This window comes from Bos indicus, chromosome X (assembly GCF_029378745.1).
Source record: "Bos indicus isolate NIAB-ARS_2022 breed Sahiwal x Tharparkar chromosome X, NIAB-ARS_B.indTharparkar_mat_pri_1.0, whole genome shotgun sequence".
Taxonomy (NCBI): domain Eukaryota; kingdom Metazoa; phylum Chordata; class Mammalia; order Artiodactyla; family Bovidae; genus Bos; species Bos indicus.
The window spans coordinates 116,669,474-116,683,918 of record NC_091789.1 but is presented as its reverse complement, the minus strand read 5'-3'; the positions used below and the strand labels follow the sequence as shown (position 1 = coordinate 116,683,918).

At 41.6% G+C, this 14,445-nt stretch overlaps 1 pseudogene; it reads right to left on the bottom strand.

The window, feature by feature from the left end:
- Window positions 1–915: 915 nt before the first annotated feature.
- Window positions 916–1,649, bottom strand: LOC109555050 (ferritin heavy chain pseudogene; annotated as a pseudogene).
- Between the last annotated feature and the right edge of the window lie 12,796 nt (window positions 1,650–14,445).

Here is a 14,445-nt window from a genome sequence, read left to right as displayed (position 1 = left end):
CACAGAGACATGTATACCTATATACGTATGATACAAAGAAAAGAAAACATACATAAGTGGAAGTTGTTATTGCAACATGCATGCCAGGCACTGCTGACCATAGGAAGTCACCCCCATGTTAATGGGCAAGCCAGCTTTAACACTCATTTTTCCATAATCACTGTTGCCAAGAGTGAACTTGTCAAAGAGATTCTCTACCATTCAGACTCCCAAGTCATCCTCTCGACTCTCCATCTTGCTATTCATGTGTGTGTGTGGATAGTGCTCAGTCATGTCTGACTCATTGTGACTCCATGGACCCATTAGACTCTGTCCATGGAACTTTCCAGGCAAGAATACTGGAGTGGGTTGCCATTTCCTTCTCCAGGGCTTGCTAGTCATTCTTAACCAATAATATTTGTATACTTTAATGAATATAAACAGTTCAGATGAAACCAAAGTGAAGTGAAGTGAAGTCGCGCAGTCATGTCCAACTCTTTGCGACCCCATGGACCCCACCAAGATGAAACTGAAGACTCCATTTATTTTAACCCCTGCCCAATCCCATTCCCTTCAGTTCTTCATCAGAGGCAACTGCAATCATGATTTTCAGGCTATGCTTCTATGCTTTTACTATGCATATGCACCCACATTCACCAGGGCCCTACCTCACCCCCACCCCATCCCACCCCACACCAGTCTACCCCATATACCCACATTGTTTAAAAGGGGAAGACTGATTCTGTGTTTTCCAAGGGCCCATGTAAGGCCTTCCCTCTGTGGAGGTCCTGAGCTGCACACAGATGGGGCATGTGTGGGTGGAGAGGCTCCTGGATAACTGTTTCAAATTTAAAAGGAGAGATTTGCACACACAAATCTGAGAGCTTTATTTATGCATCAATAACTTTATTTGAAGACCTGGTAAAACTGGAAGAAAAAAAAGGTCCAGTTCAAGCTCAGTCCTCCTTGTCACCGTCGCCCAGGGTGAGCTTGTCAAAGAGGTACTCTGCCATGCTGACTTCCGGCGCCCCCATCTTAGGCAGGTTGCTAACATGGTCCCGCAGCTTCTTGATGAACTCGACCTGCTGGTCCAGGTGGCGGGTCTTCAGGAAGTGGCACAGGTGAGGGTCGTTCTTGTCAGTGGCCAGCTGGTACAGGTCGAGCAGGCTCTGGTTGACGCTCTTCTCTAGGTGCAGGGCACACTGCATGGCCAGAAGGCCGCTCTCCCAGTTAGTGCGGTCAGGCTTTCTGAGGTCTTGGAGACAGAAGCGGCCCCCGTGACGGTTCTGGAGGTGCATCAGGCTCTCGATCTGCTCCTTATGCTTGTGAGAGCAGCGCAGGAAGAAGTGGGAGAAGCGCTTCAAGGCCACGTCGTCCCTGTCGAAGTAGAAGGCCATGGACAGGTACACATAGGAGGCATAGATCTGCAGGTTGACCTGACCGTTGACGCCGGCCTCGCAGTCTGGGTGGTAGTTCTGGCACTCCTGCAAGGGAGCGGGCATCATGGCTGGCGGCTTGTGCACGGTGGGCACGAAGGCCACGGTGAAAGCGGAGGGGAAGCTGCAGCCGCGAGTCTGGCAGCGGCGGGCACGGAGGCAGCCACCGTCTCAGAGCATTCCCAGAGTGTGTGGAGACGGGATCTTCGAGGCGTTTCCAGGGTGGGCTCTGGGGTTAGGCAGTGGGCTCCGCCATGGGACTGGAAGGCAAGTCCGTTTTTGAGGGGTCGGAAGCCGGAGAGAATCCGTTGGGGTCAGAGAAGTGCGCGAGCATGGTGTTCCAGGTTCCATCCAGGCCTGGGTGAGGCAGGGAGACTACGATGAGCATCTGGCTTGTATAATTTTAAAATGTTATTCACGAATATAAGTGCAACCAGTTGGAGTTAATCAGGTGCGTGATTTCTGTGCACAACTTATTTGAATAGGGCCCTAATGTGATTGTTTTATTAAACAGTCCTCTTCTGGTATCATGGTTATATTTACTATTACAGAGTTCTTTTTGAAGGCAGCTCTCCTCAGTGACTTCAACACCCATACTGATGACACTTCTGATAGGTTCTTCATTGGGTTCTTGGACCTCATTAACTCCAGTGATCTCCACTTTTCTGTTTCTGGTCAAGTTCACACTTGTCTGACAGCGGAGTGCCACCTCCAGAGTCTTAGTGAATCTTTGCACCTCTGCAGCTTTCACTCTTTTTGACCTTCATGTTTGCTCCCTTTGTTCTCTCTCATCTCCTAATCTTTCAGCACAGTCCTAGAAACCCAGCCCTTTCACCTGACTTACCAATTTCCTTCCTCTTGGGTAAGTGCAAACTTCTCTTTTCTCTGTCAGAAAACAAAAGACTTAGATGCATTCTTAAAGAAAACACATGTGGATGTATTCATCCCCTTCAGCCTCATTTGTCCTTTCATTGCCATTCAGCAAGCATTTTTTTAACCCCTCAATTATGTTGTATGGAATTGAGAGGGTAACAGGCAGGAAGGCCAGGGGTCTCCAAATAGAGGAAATAGCCTGCAAGTGTCAGACATTTTTATCTCTCTTAAGCGGCAGGAGGAAACAAACTAGCAATATTTTTTCCTTCTCTATACAAATTTAAAGGGAGGTTTCTCTTAAAATATTGTGTTGCCATAATGACACCCGGCTTCGCCTGAAGTTAGCTATTCTCGAGTCTAGAGATAACCAATGCCTTTTTCTTATGGAAATGTTTGTCTTAAGCTATGCTAATGTACTATGCCTTTACCCCAAACTCTGTCTCCAAGTCGGTTCTGCCTCTTGGCCCAGAACCTACTTGACAAACCAGTATGGATATTGTTCCCCTAATCTATGTAAATGAAACTATTTGTATGGTGGTCTGCCCTTCTTCAAGATTCAAGTTAATCATTTTATGGCCCATCTGAATTTTAAGACATTCCTTTCTTTCATTAACAGACTGCTAGTGACTATATAACATCCAGCTAAAGACTAGCAGGGGGGTACTCTTTCTGCCCCCTTCTGATGCCTATGTCAGAAGCTTTCTCTATCTCCTTTATACTTTAATAAAACTTTATTACACAAAAGCTCTGAGCGATCAAGCCTCGTCTCTGGCCCCGGATTGAATTCTTCTCCTCCGGGGGCCAAGAATCCCGGTGTATTCACGTGATTCAACAACAACCTTTCAGAATGAGCCACAGTGGTAGGAAATACCATTGATCTCAAATTGTCTTTCATTCATTCTTTCAACAAATATTTATTGATTACCTAATGTGGCCCCTGGCACTGATCTGGGATTTGGGAATGTATTAATAACAAAGAGTCTGTTCCTATGGGATTTGTATTCCAGTGAAGCAGACCAAAACAAAATAAACTGCTGTTTTTCTTTCTTTATTGTCTCAAGTAAATACATATAAGATATTATGCATGTATATGAAATTAAAAGGTCAATATATTTTCTTAGAAGTTAAGGGTGTTATAGTAGGAGACATAGACCAATCTAGGTATTTGTAATTAATTTATCTGTGCATCACATTAATTCAACAGCCATTTATATATTACAATTATGTGTCAGACACTGCTTGACTCTGGAGATACAAAGAAGAATCAAACATGATCTCTGTTCTCAAGGTACAAGATCAAGTGATGGACTGTTCTAAGTGCTCTCAGATGGCTTTAGTTTGGAGAATATAGCTGTTTTCACTTAAGGTTTTATTACAATGGCTTTGATTAACTTACCTATTGAGAGGGTTTCTATTTCTCTTAGAAAGCTCATGCTATCCTATAATCGCTTATGAAGAAGCAAAGGATCAAATATCCAATGTCACACTGTAAACCTATTTAAGCAGTTATAGAGGCATTTAATTGTTGAGTCTTTAAAGAAATAGAATAATAACAATGTCTTTTTGATAAGTTTATTTTAAAGTTAGAATCATACATTAAACATGGAAGAGAACTACATGATCAATTTCTCAGTGAAATAAAATTGTATTCTATGTTTGCTTATCATGAGCTCTTTATTGCAAAATTCAGGCTTAAAATGAAGAAGGTAAGGAAAACAACTAGGCCATTCAGGTATTACTTAAATCCCTTATGATTATGCAGTGGAAGTAACAAGTAGATTCAAGGGATTAGATCTGATAGAGTACTTGAAGAACTATGGATGGAGGTTCGTAACATTGTACAGAAGGTGGTCACCAAAACCATCCCCAGAAAAAGAAATGCAAGAAGGCAAAATGCTTGTCTGAGGAAGCCTTAAAGTAGCTGAGAAAATAAGAGAAGTGAAAGGCAAAGGAGAAAAGGAAAGATATATACCCTTCTGAATGCAGAGTTCCAAAGAATAACAAGGAGAAATAAGAAAACAAACAATACAAAGAAATAGAGGAAAACAATAGAATGGGAAAGACTAGAGATCTCTTCAAGAAAATTAGAGATACCAGATAATTTCATGTGTACATGGCTTGAACTACCTTATAAAATAGAGCTGTCTGTTAGATTATAATATTCAGGAAATAGTCAATCTGAACTGGAGTTGTGGATCAGATGATAAAATATGCAATGAGTGACAGGAACACCACTTGTATTTTTTCTGGAAATTTCTATATAGGAAAATAAAAGATACTTTCTAGAAATGTGAAAAAAAATATTAGCCTGATACTGTTCATTCTTAACCTTTTTGGGAATTTGAATAAGTGATTTGTTTTCCTTTAATCTTAAGCCTTTTATTTTAAAAAGATGATCTTGGACTATATCCTCTTGCAGATACTGTGGTCAAATGATTTTATGCCCAAGGATATCAACTCTTGGCTGTGAATCAAAATCATTTGAAGAAATTCTCAGGTCCAGGCTTAAATCCTGGCATATGTACAATTGACCCTTGAACAACTTTAGGGTTATGAGTGTGAACTCCAACACAGTCTACAATTCGGGTATGATTTTACAGTTAGCCTTTTGTATCTGTGGTTCCACATCTTCATATTCTGCTGCTGCTGCTAAGTCGCTTCAGTCATGTCCGACTCTGCGATCCCATAGATGGAAGCCAACCAGGCTCCACAATCCCTGGGATTCTCCAAGCAAGAGTACTGGAGTGGGTTGCTGTTTCCTTCTCCAATGCATGAAAGTGAAAAGTGAAAGTGAAGTTGCTCAGCCGTGTCCGATTCTTAACGACCCCATGGACTGTAGCTTACCAGGCTCCTCTGCCCATGGGATTTTCCAGGCAAGAGTACTGGAGTGCGGTGCCATTGCCTTCTCCGATCTTCATATTCAGTCAACCCCAGGTTGAGTAGTACTGTATGATAAGTGAATCCATACCCATGTTGTTCAATGATCAACTGTACTTTTAAGAAGTGCCACAAGTGATTCTGATACTCAGCCAGGATATAGAATAGTGATTCTATGATATTTATTGCAAAGGACAAAAATGGAAATCTCTAGGTCTATATATTTATTGTAACTTATCTAAATTTCATAGCTCCTAAAAAAAATGTCATTGGGTGCTCAGTTCGGTTCAGTCTCTCAGTCGTATCTGACTCTTGGCAACCCCATGGACGGCAGCACTCCAGGCCTCCCTGTCCATCACCAACCCCCGGAGTTTACTCAAACTCATGTCCATTGAGTCAGTAATGCCATCCAGCCATCTCATCCTCTGTCGTCCCCTTCTCCTACCTTCAATCTTTCCCTGCATCAGGATCTTTTCAAATAAGTCAGCTCTTCACATCAGGTGACCAATATATTGGAGTTTCAGTTTCAACATCAGTTCTTCCAATGAACATTCAGGACTGATTTCCTTTAGGATGTACTGGTTGGATCTCCTTGCCATCCAAGGGACTCTCAAGAGTCTTCTCCAACACCACAGTTCAAAAGCATCAATTCTTCTGTGCTCAGGTTTCTTTATAGTCCAACTCTTATATCCATACAGGACTACTGGAAAAACTGTAGGCTTGAATAGATGGACCTTTGTTGGCAAAGTAATCTCTGCTTTCTAATATGCTGTCTAGGTTGGTCATAACTTTCCTTCCAAGGAGTAAGCATCTTTATATTTCATGGCTGCAGTCACCATCTGCAGTGATTTTGGAGCCCCCAAAAATAAAGCCTGTCACTGTTTCCACTGTTTCTCCATCTATTTCCCATGAAGTGATGGGACCAGATGCCATGATCTTTGTTTTCTGAATGTTGAGCTTTAAGCCATTTTTTCACTCTCCACTTTCACTTTCATCAAAAGGCTCTTTAGTTCCTCTTCACTTTCTGCCATAAGGGTGGTGTCATCTGCATATCTGAGGTTATTGATATTTCTCCTGGCAATCTTGATTCTAGCTTGTGCTTCCTCCAGCCCAGCGTTTCTCATGATGTACTCTGCATATAAGTTAAATAAGCACGGTGACAATATACAGCCTTGACGTACTCCTTTTCCTATTTGGGACCAGTCTGTTGTTCCATGTCCAGTTCTAACTGTTGCTTCCTGACCTGCATACAGATTTCTCAGGAGGCAGTTCAGGTGGTCTGTTATTCCCATCTCTTTCAGAATTTTCCACAGTTTATCGTGATCCACACAGTCAAAGCCTTTGGCATAGTCAATAAAGCAGAAATAGATGTATTTCTGGAACTCTCTTCCTTTTTCGATGATCCAACGGATGTTGGCAGTTTGATATCTGGTTCCTCTACCTTTTCTAAAACCAGCTTGAACATCTGGAAGTTCACCGTTTACGTACTGTTGAAGCCTGGCTTGGAGAATTTTGAGCATTACTTTGTTAGCGTGTGAGATGAGTGCAATTGTGTGGCAGTTTGGGCATTCTTTGGCATTGCCTTTCTTAGGGATTAGAATGAAAACTGACCTTTTCCAGTCCTGTGGCCACTGCTGAGTTTTCCAGATTTGCTGGCATATCGAGTACACCACTTTCATAGCATTATCTTTTAGGATTTGAAATCTCTCAACTGGAATTCCATCACCTCCACTAGCTTGGTTTGAAGTGATGCTTCATAAGGCCCACTTGACTTCACATTCCAGGATATCTGGCTCTAGGTGAGTATTCACACGATCATGATTATCTGACTCATGAAGATCTTTAGTTCTTCTGTGTATTCTTGCCACCTCTTCTTAATATCTTCTGCTTCTGTTAGGTCCATACCATTTCTGTCTTTTATTGAGCTCATCTTTGCATGAAATGTTCCCTTGGTATCTCTAATTTTCCTGAATAGATCTCTAGTCTTTCCCATTCTATTGTTTTCCTCTATTTCTTTGCATTGATTGCTGAGGAAGACTTTCTTATCTCTCCTTGCTTTTCTTTGGAACTCTGCATTCAAATAGGTATATCTTTCTTTTTCTCCTTTGCTTTTCACTTCTCTTCTTTTCACAGCTATTTGTAAGGCCTCCCCATACAGCCATTTTTTTGCATTTCTTTTCCATGGGGATGGTCTTGATCCCTGTCTCCTGTACAATGTCACAAACCTCCATCCCTAGTTCATCAGGCACTCTATCAGATCTAGTCCCTTAAATCTATTTCTCACTTCCACTGCATAATCATTAAGGATTTGATTTAGGTCATACCTGAATGGTCTAGTGCTTTTCCCTACTTTCTTAAATTTAAGTCTGAATCTGGCAATAAGGAGTTCATATATGAGCAATGGTCATCTCCTGGTCTTGTTTTTGCTGACTGTATAGAGCTTCTCCATCTTTGGCTGCAAAGAGTATAATCAGTCTGATTTCAGTGTTGACCATCTGGTGATGTCCATGTGTAGTCTTCTCCTGTGTTGTTGGAAGAGGGTGTTTGCTATGACCAGTGCATTCTCTTGGCAGAACTCTATTAGCCTTTGCCCTGCTTCATTCTGTACTCCAAGGCCAAATTTGCCTGTTATTCCAGGTGTTTCTTGACTTCCTACTTTTGCATTCCAGCCCCCTGTAGTGAAAAGGACATCTTTTTTGGGTGGTAATTCTAGAAGATCTTATAGGTCTTCATAGAACCGTTCAGCTTCAGCTTCTTCAGCATTACTGGTCAGGGCATAGATTTGGATTACTGTGATATTGAATGGTTTGCCTTGGAAACGAACAGAGATCATTCTGTCGTTTTTGAGATTGCATCCAAGTACTGCATTTTGGACTCTTTTGTGGACTATGATGGCTACTCCATTTCTTCTAAGGGATTCTTGCCCACAGTAGTAGATATATTGGTCATCTGAGTTAAATTCACTCATTCCAGTCCATTTGAGTTTGCTGATTCCTAAAATGTCGACGTTCACTCTTGCCATCCCCTGTTTGACCACTTCCATTTTGCCTTGATTCATGGACCTAACATTCCAGGTTCCTATGCAATACTGCTCTTTACAGCATTTGACCTTGCTTCTATCACCAGTCACATCCACAACTGTATGTTGTTCTTGCTTTGGCTCCATTTCTTCATTCTTTCTGGAATTATTTCTCCACTAATATCCAGTAGCATATTGGGCACTTACCGACCTGGGAAGTTCATCTTTCAGTGTCCTATCTTTTTGCCTTTTCATACTGTTCATGGGGTTCTCAAGGCAGGAATACTGAAGTGGTTTGCCATTCCCTTCTCCAGTGGACCACATTTTGTCAAAACTCTCCACCATGACCTGTCCGTCTCGGGGGCCCTACACGGCATGGCTCATAGTTTCACTGAGTTAGACAAAGCTGTGATCCATGTGATTAGATTGGTTAGTTTTCTTAGTTACCAGAAGCACATACCTGGAAACTAAACCTCATTCACGTTAACTTAGAGGTCATTATGAGAAACTGGAACGTTTGCTGAGAAGGTTCCAGGACATTAAGTTTTAGGACAGTAAGTGTAATGCATGGCCCTCACCATGAGAGTGGGTAGATATCACACACATCCATTTTGTTTCTTGATAGGCAACTCCTATCAGGAAATGGAAATAGAAAATTGAGATTCTAATTTCCATTTCTAAATAAATGGCTTCTGGGAATGATGACATTGATATTTCTCCAGCACTTCTATTAAAGTCATGAGAAAGTCCAAGGCTACCAAGTAGCTTATAGTCTTCCCCTTCCTCTACCTATGTATTCATCTCACCAGCAGCAGAATTATTCATTTATTTTCTAAACTATATAGGCCAATTTTGGTCAATAATACATTTTTTGGTCAAAATAAGTCTGTGCCTGCATCTGAAAATAAGATGATGGTTCCTCTCACCAAAGCATGCTGACATTTCTCATAATTCAGACATTTAAGCATAAAAAAGAAAAAATAATAATAAGGCATACATGCTACAAAGCATTTTATTAATAAATTATAGGATTGTTAAATAAATATATAACAAGCACTGTGCTTAATATGTAGCATTTTTTCTTCCAATAGAGGTGATCAACATTATCGACATCATTATTTGATTTTTGAATGAGCATCTTATTGCAATGCATTCTCTTCAGGTTCAATAGAGGACTTATCAAGTTTCTCTCTAGTACAAAAATACATGATACTATTTTATAAATTGAAACTGCAATATTCCCAAATAATAGTGGGCATGAGACAATATCAAAAATATTGTGTATATTTTTATTTAAATGTGTTACCACAACTACTCTCAAGTATCAACTTTCATGACACCTCCAATGAATTTGATAAGGTGTCTATTTTATTCCCTGGCAGATTCAACATAATACAAAGCCATTGTTTTCTCAACATGGAAAATATTCTATCACTTTAATAGATGATTATATTCAGTTCAGTTCAGTTCAGTTCAGTCGCTCAGTCGTGTCCGACTCTTTGTGACCCCATGGACTGCAGCATGCCAGGCCTCCCTGTCCATCACCCACTCCCAGTGTTTACTCAAACTCATGTCCTTTGAGTCAGTGATGCCATCCAACCATCTGTGGAGATACCCCACGTCCAACGTCAGAGAAATCCCAGTAAGACGGTAGGCACTGGAGCAGCTGTGAGGAGACACCCCACATCTATGGGCAAAGGAGAAGCCCCAGCAAGACCGTAAGAGGGGTGAATTCACATTTAGAATCAAACCCCATTCCCGCCAGAGACACTCAGAGGGCTCAGACAAACCTTGTGTGCACCAGGACCCAGGGACCCCACAGAGACTGAGACAGAACTGTGTTTGAGCATCTCCTGTGGAATTATGGGTCGGCAGTGGTCTGCCGCAGGGACAGGGGCTCTGGGTGTGGGTATGGCATAAGTCCTCTTGGAGGAGGTTGCCATTAACCCCACCACAGAGCTGCCAGAACTTACACAGGACTGGAAAATAGATTTCTGGGGAGCACAACAGAATCTTGTGCACCAAGACCCAGGAGAAAGGAATAGTGACCCCACAGGAAACTGTCTGGGACTTGCCTGTGGGTGTCCAGGAGTCTCTGGTGAAGGTCAGTGGTGGCCTGCTGCAGGGTTGGGGGCACGGATTATAGCAGTATGTGCATGAGATCTTTTGAGGGAGGTCACAATTATCTTCATTACCTCCACCATAGTTTAAAGAAAGAAAGTGAAGTCGCTCAGTCCTGTCCAACTCTCTGTGATCCCATGGACTGTAGTCTACCAGGCTTCTCTGTCCATGGAATTTTCCAAGCAAGAGTACTGGAGTGGTTTGCCATTTCCTTCTCCAGGGGATCTTCCTGACCCAGGGATTGAACCCAGGTCTCCTGCATTGCAGGCAGATGCTTTACCCTCTGAGCCACCAGAAGCCCACCATAGTTTAAAGTGAAGTCACTCAGTCCTGTCTGACTCTTTGCAACCCCATGGACTGTAGACTGTAACCAGGCTCCTCCTTCCATGGGATTTTCCAGGCAAGAACACTGGAGTGGGTTGCCATAGCCCCAGGTAAATAGCAGGGAGGAAACATAGCTCCAGCTATCAACAGAAAATTGGATTAAAGATTTACTAAGCATGGCCCCACCCATCAGAACAAGACCCAGTATCCCGCCTCAGTCAGTCTATCCCATCAGGAAGCTTTCATAAGCCTCTTATCCTTCTCCATCAGAGGGCAGACAGACTGAAAACCACAATCACAGAAAACTAACCAATCTAATCACATGGACCACAGCATTGTCTAACTCAATGAAACTATGAGCCATGCTGTATTGGGCCACACAAGACAGACGGGTCATGGTGGACAGTTCTGACAAAACGTGGTCCACTGGAGAAGGGAATGGCAAACCACTTCAGTATTCTTGCATTGAGAATCCCATGAACAGTATGAAAAGGCAAAAAGATAGGACACTGAAAGATGAACTCCCCAGGTCAGTAGGTACCCAATATGCTACTGGAGATATTAGGTTGGAAAATAACAGTTCAGTTCAGTTCAGTTCAGTTCCCTGGTGGCTCAGAGGTTAAAGCATCTGCCTGCAATGCAGGAGACCTGAGTTCGATCCTTAGGTCAGGAAGATCCCCTGGAGAAGGAAATGGCAACCCACTCCAGTATTCTTACCTAGAGAATCCCATGGATGGAAGAGCCTGGTGGGCTACAGTCCATGGGGTCACAAAGAGTCAGACACAACTGAATGCCTTCACTTCACTTCACTTCTGTCACTCAGTCATGTCTGACTTTGCGACCCCATGAATCACAGCACGCCAGGCCTCCCTGTCCATTACCAACTCACAGAGTTCACTCAGACTCATGTCTAACGAGTCAGTGATACCATCTAGCCATCCCTTCCTCTATCATTCCCTTCTCCTCCTGCACCCAATCCCTCCCAGCATCAGAGTCTTTTCCAATGAGTCAACTCTTCACATGCAGTGGCCAAAGTACTGGAGTTTCAGCTTTAGCATCAGTCCTTCCAAAGAAATCCCAGGGCTGATCTCCTTCAGAATGGACTGGTTGGAACTCCTTGCAGTCCAAGGGACTCTCAAGAGTCTTCTCCAACACCACAGTTCAAAAGCATCAATTCTTCGGCGCTCAGCTTTCTTCACAGTCCAACTCTCACATCCATGCACGACCACTGGAGAAACCATAGCCTTGACTAGACGGACCTTTGTTGGCAAAGTAATGTCTCTGCTTTTCAATATGCTATCTAGGTTGGTCATAACTTTCCTTCTAAGGAGTAAGCGTCTTTTAATTTCATGTCTGCAGTCACCATCCGCAGTGATTTTGGAGCCTAAACCATAAAGTCTGACACTGTTTCCACTGTTTCCCCATCTATTTCCCATGAAGTGATGGGACGAGATGCCATGATCTTTGTTTTCTGAATGTTGAGCTTTAAGCCAACTTTTTCACTCTCCGCTTTCACTTTCATCAAGAGGCTTTTTAGTTCCTCTTCACTTTCTGCCATAAGGGTGGTGTCATATGCATATCTGAGGTTATTGATATTTCTCCTGGCAATCTTGATTCCAGCTTGTGCTTCTTCCAGCCCATCGTTTCTCATGACGTACTCTGCATAGAAGTTAAATAAGCAGGGTGACAATATACACCCCCTTTTCCTGTTTGGAACCAGTCTGTTGTTCCATGTCCAGTTCTAACTGTTGCTTCCTGACCTGCCTATAGGTTTTTCAAGAGGTTATTCCCATCTCTTTCAGAATTTTCCACAGTTTATTGTGATCCACACAGTCAAAGCCTTTGGCATAGTCAATAAAGCAAGAATAGATGTTTTTCTGGAACTCTCTTGCTTTTTTGATCATCCAGCGGATGTTGGCCATTTGATCTCTGGTTCCTCTGCCTTTTCTAAAACCAGCTTGAACATGTGGACGTTGACGGTTCACATATTGCTGAAGCCTGGCTTGGAGAATTTTGAGCATTACTTTACTAGTGTGTAAGATAAGTGCAATTGTGTGGTAATTTGAGCATTCTTTGGCATTGCCTTTCTTTGGTATTGGAATGAAAACTGACCTTTTCCAGTTCTCTGGCCACTGCTGAGTTTTCCAAACTTGCTGGCATATTGAGTACACCACTTTCACAGCATCATCTTTCAGGATTTGAAATAGATCAACTGGAATTCCATCACCTCCACTAGCTTTTGTTCATAGTGATACTTTCTAAGGCCCACCTGACTTTGCATTCCAGGATGTCTGGCTCTAGGTGAGTGAGCACACCATTGTGATTATCTTGGTCGTGAAGATCTTTTTTGTATAGTTCTTCTGTGTATTCCTGCCACCTCTTCTTAATATCTTCTGCTTCTGTTAGGTCCATACCATTTCTGTCCTTTATTGAGCCCATCCTCGCATGAAATGTTCCCTTGGTATCTCTAATTTTCTTGAAGAGATCTCTAGTCTTTCCCATTCTGTTGTTTTCCTCTATTTCTTTGAATTGATCACTGAGGAAGGCTTTCTTATCTCTCCTTGCTATTCTTTGGAACTCTGCATTCAGATGCTTATATCTTTCCTTTTCTCCTTTGCTTTTCACTTCTCTTCTTTTCACAGCTATTTGTAAGGTCTCCTCAGACAGCCATTTTGCTTTTTTGCATTTCTTTTCCATGGGGAAAATAACAAGGTGATTAAAATAAGCTTCTCAGCAAGAATGTTTCAGTCTGGTCCATCTTGCTAACCACAGCTTTTACTTGTCTACTGTTTGGCAGCTTAATTCAAGTTAACAAACATTTATTCTTAATAAATAAGTTTGTGTTGGGAAATCAAAGTTAAATAAGACATGTACTTGTCTAGTTAAATTAAATATATTAGCATTTTGCCAATTTTCCAAGAGTAAAATGCAAGTGTAATATGAGATTATTTTAATAACCAATTAAACCAAAACTATAGCTAGGGAGTGTTTTTGTTTATTAGTCTCCATTTTATCTTTATAAAAAGGCATGCTACCCAGATGTTCAACAAACTCACAAATGGGAATGCAGGAATTCTTAATAAGTATGAGGAATAATGCAGGCCAGCTCTTCTTCCTCTCAGAATGATGGACTTTAAACAAATCTAAAGCATCATCATAATGACAATCATCTGGTTAAATTATGCTGTTGAAATAATATGTTAAGGAACTTCTTCTTCTTAATAATGAGGAATGTTACCTGATAGAATTCGAGGAAGAGCAATAATACAAAATGATTAACAGATTAAATTTTAGCAAATAAGGTCACTCATTTGTTTACATATTTTACACGGTTGTTGCCTAAAAACAGAGGAGTACCTGAAGGTATGTTTTACTAGTGTGGATCATTTTGGAGTCTTCTAAGGACTGGTTTTACAACATCTTTCCAGAGCTAATTAAAAAAAACAAAAAACAAAAAACGAGTTATTTCCACTGTAGATTTGAATCTGTGAGTGATCTACAGGTAAAGGTAATCTTTAAAAAAAAAATATTAGGGCAGCCTTAATGGCAGTTTGTTTCATATAAGAAAGAAATACACATACTTGCTGAAAGCTTTTACAGTGTCAGTAGCTTGCATCTGCTAATAAAAACAGCCTACACTTCCTGAGAGCTCACCACATATTAGGCATCAGGTTAAGATATTTACATGAATTACCTCATTTCTGTCTCATAACAACATGATGTAATGCTATTATTACCTGCATTTTACATATAATCACAGGGAACCCAAAGACATGCATTAATTCCCTGATATCCCACAGCTTAATAAGTGACAGA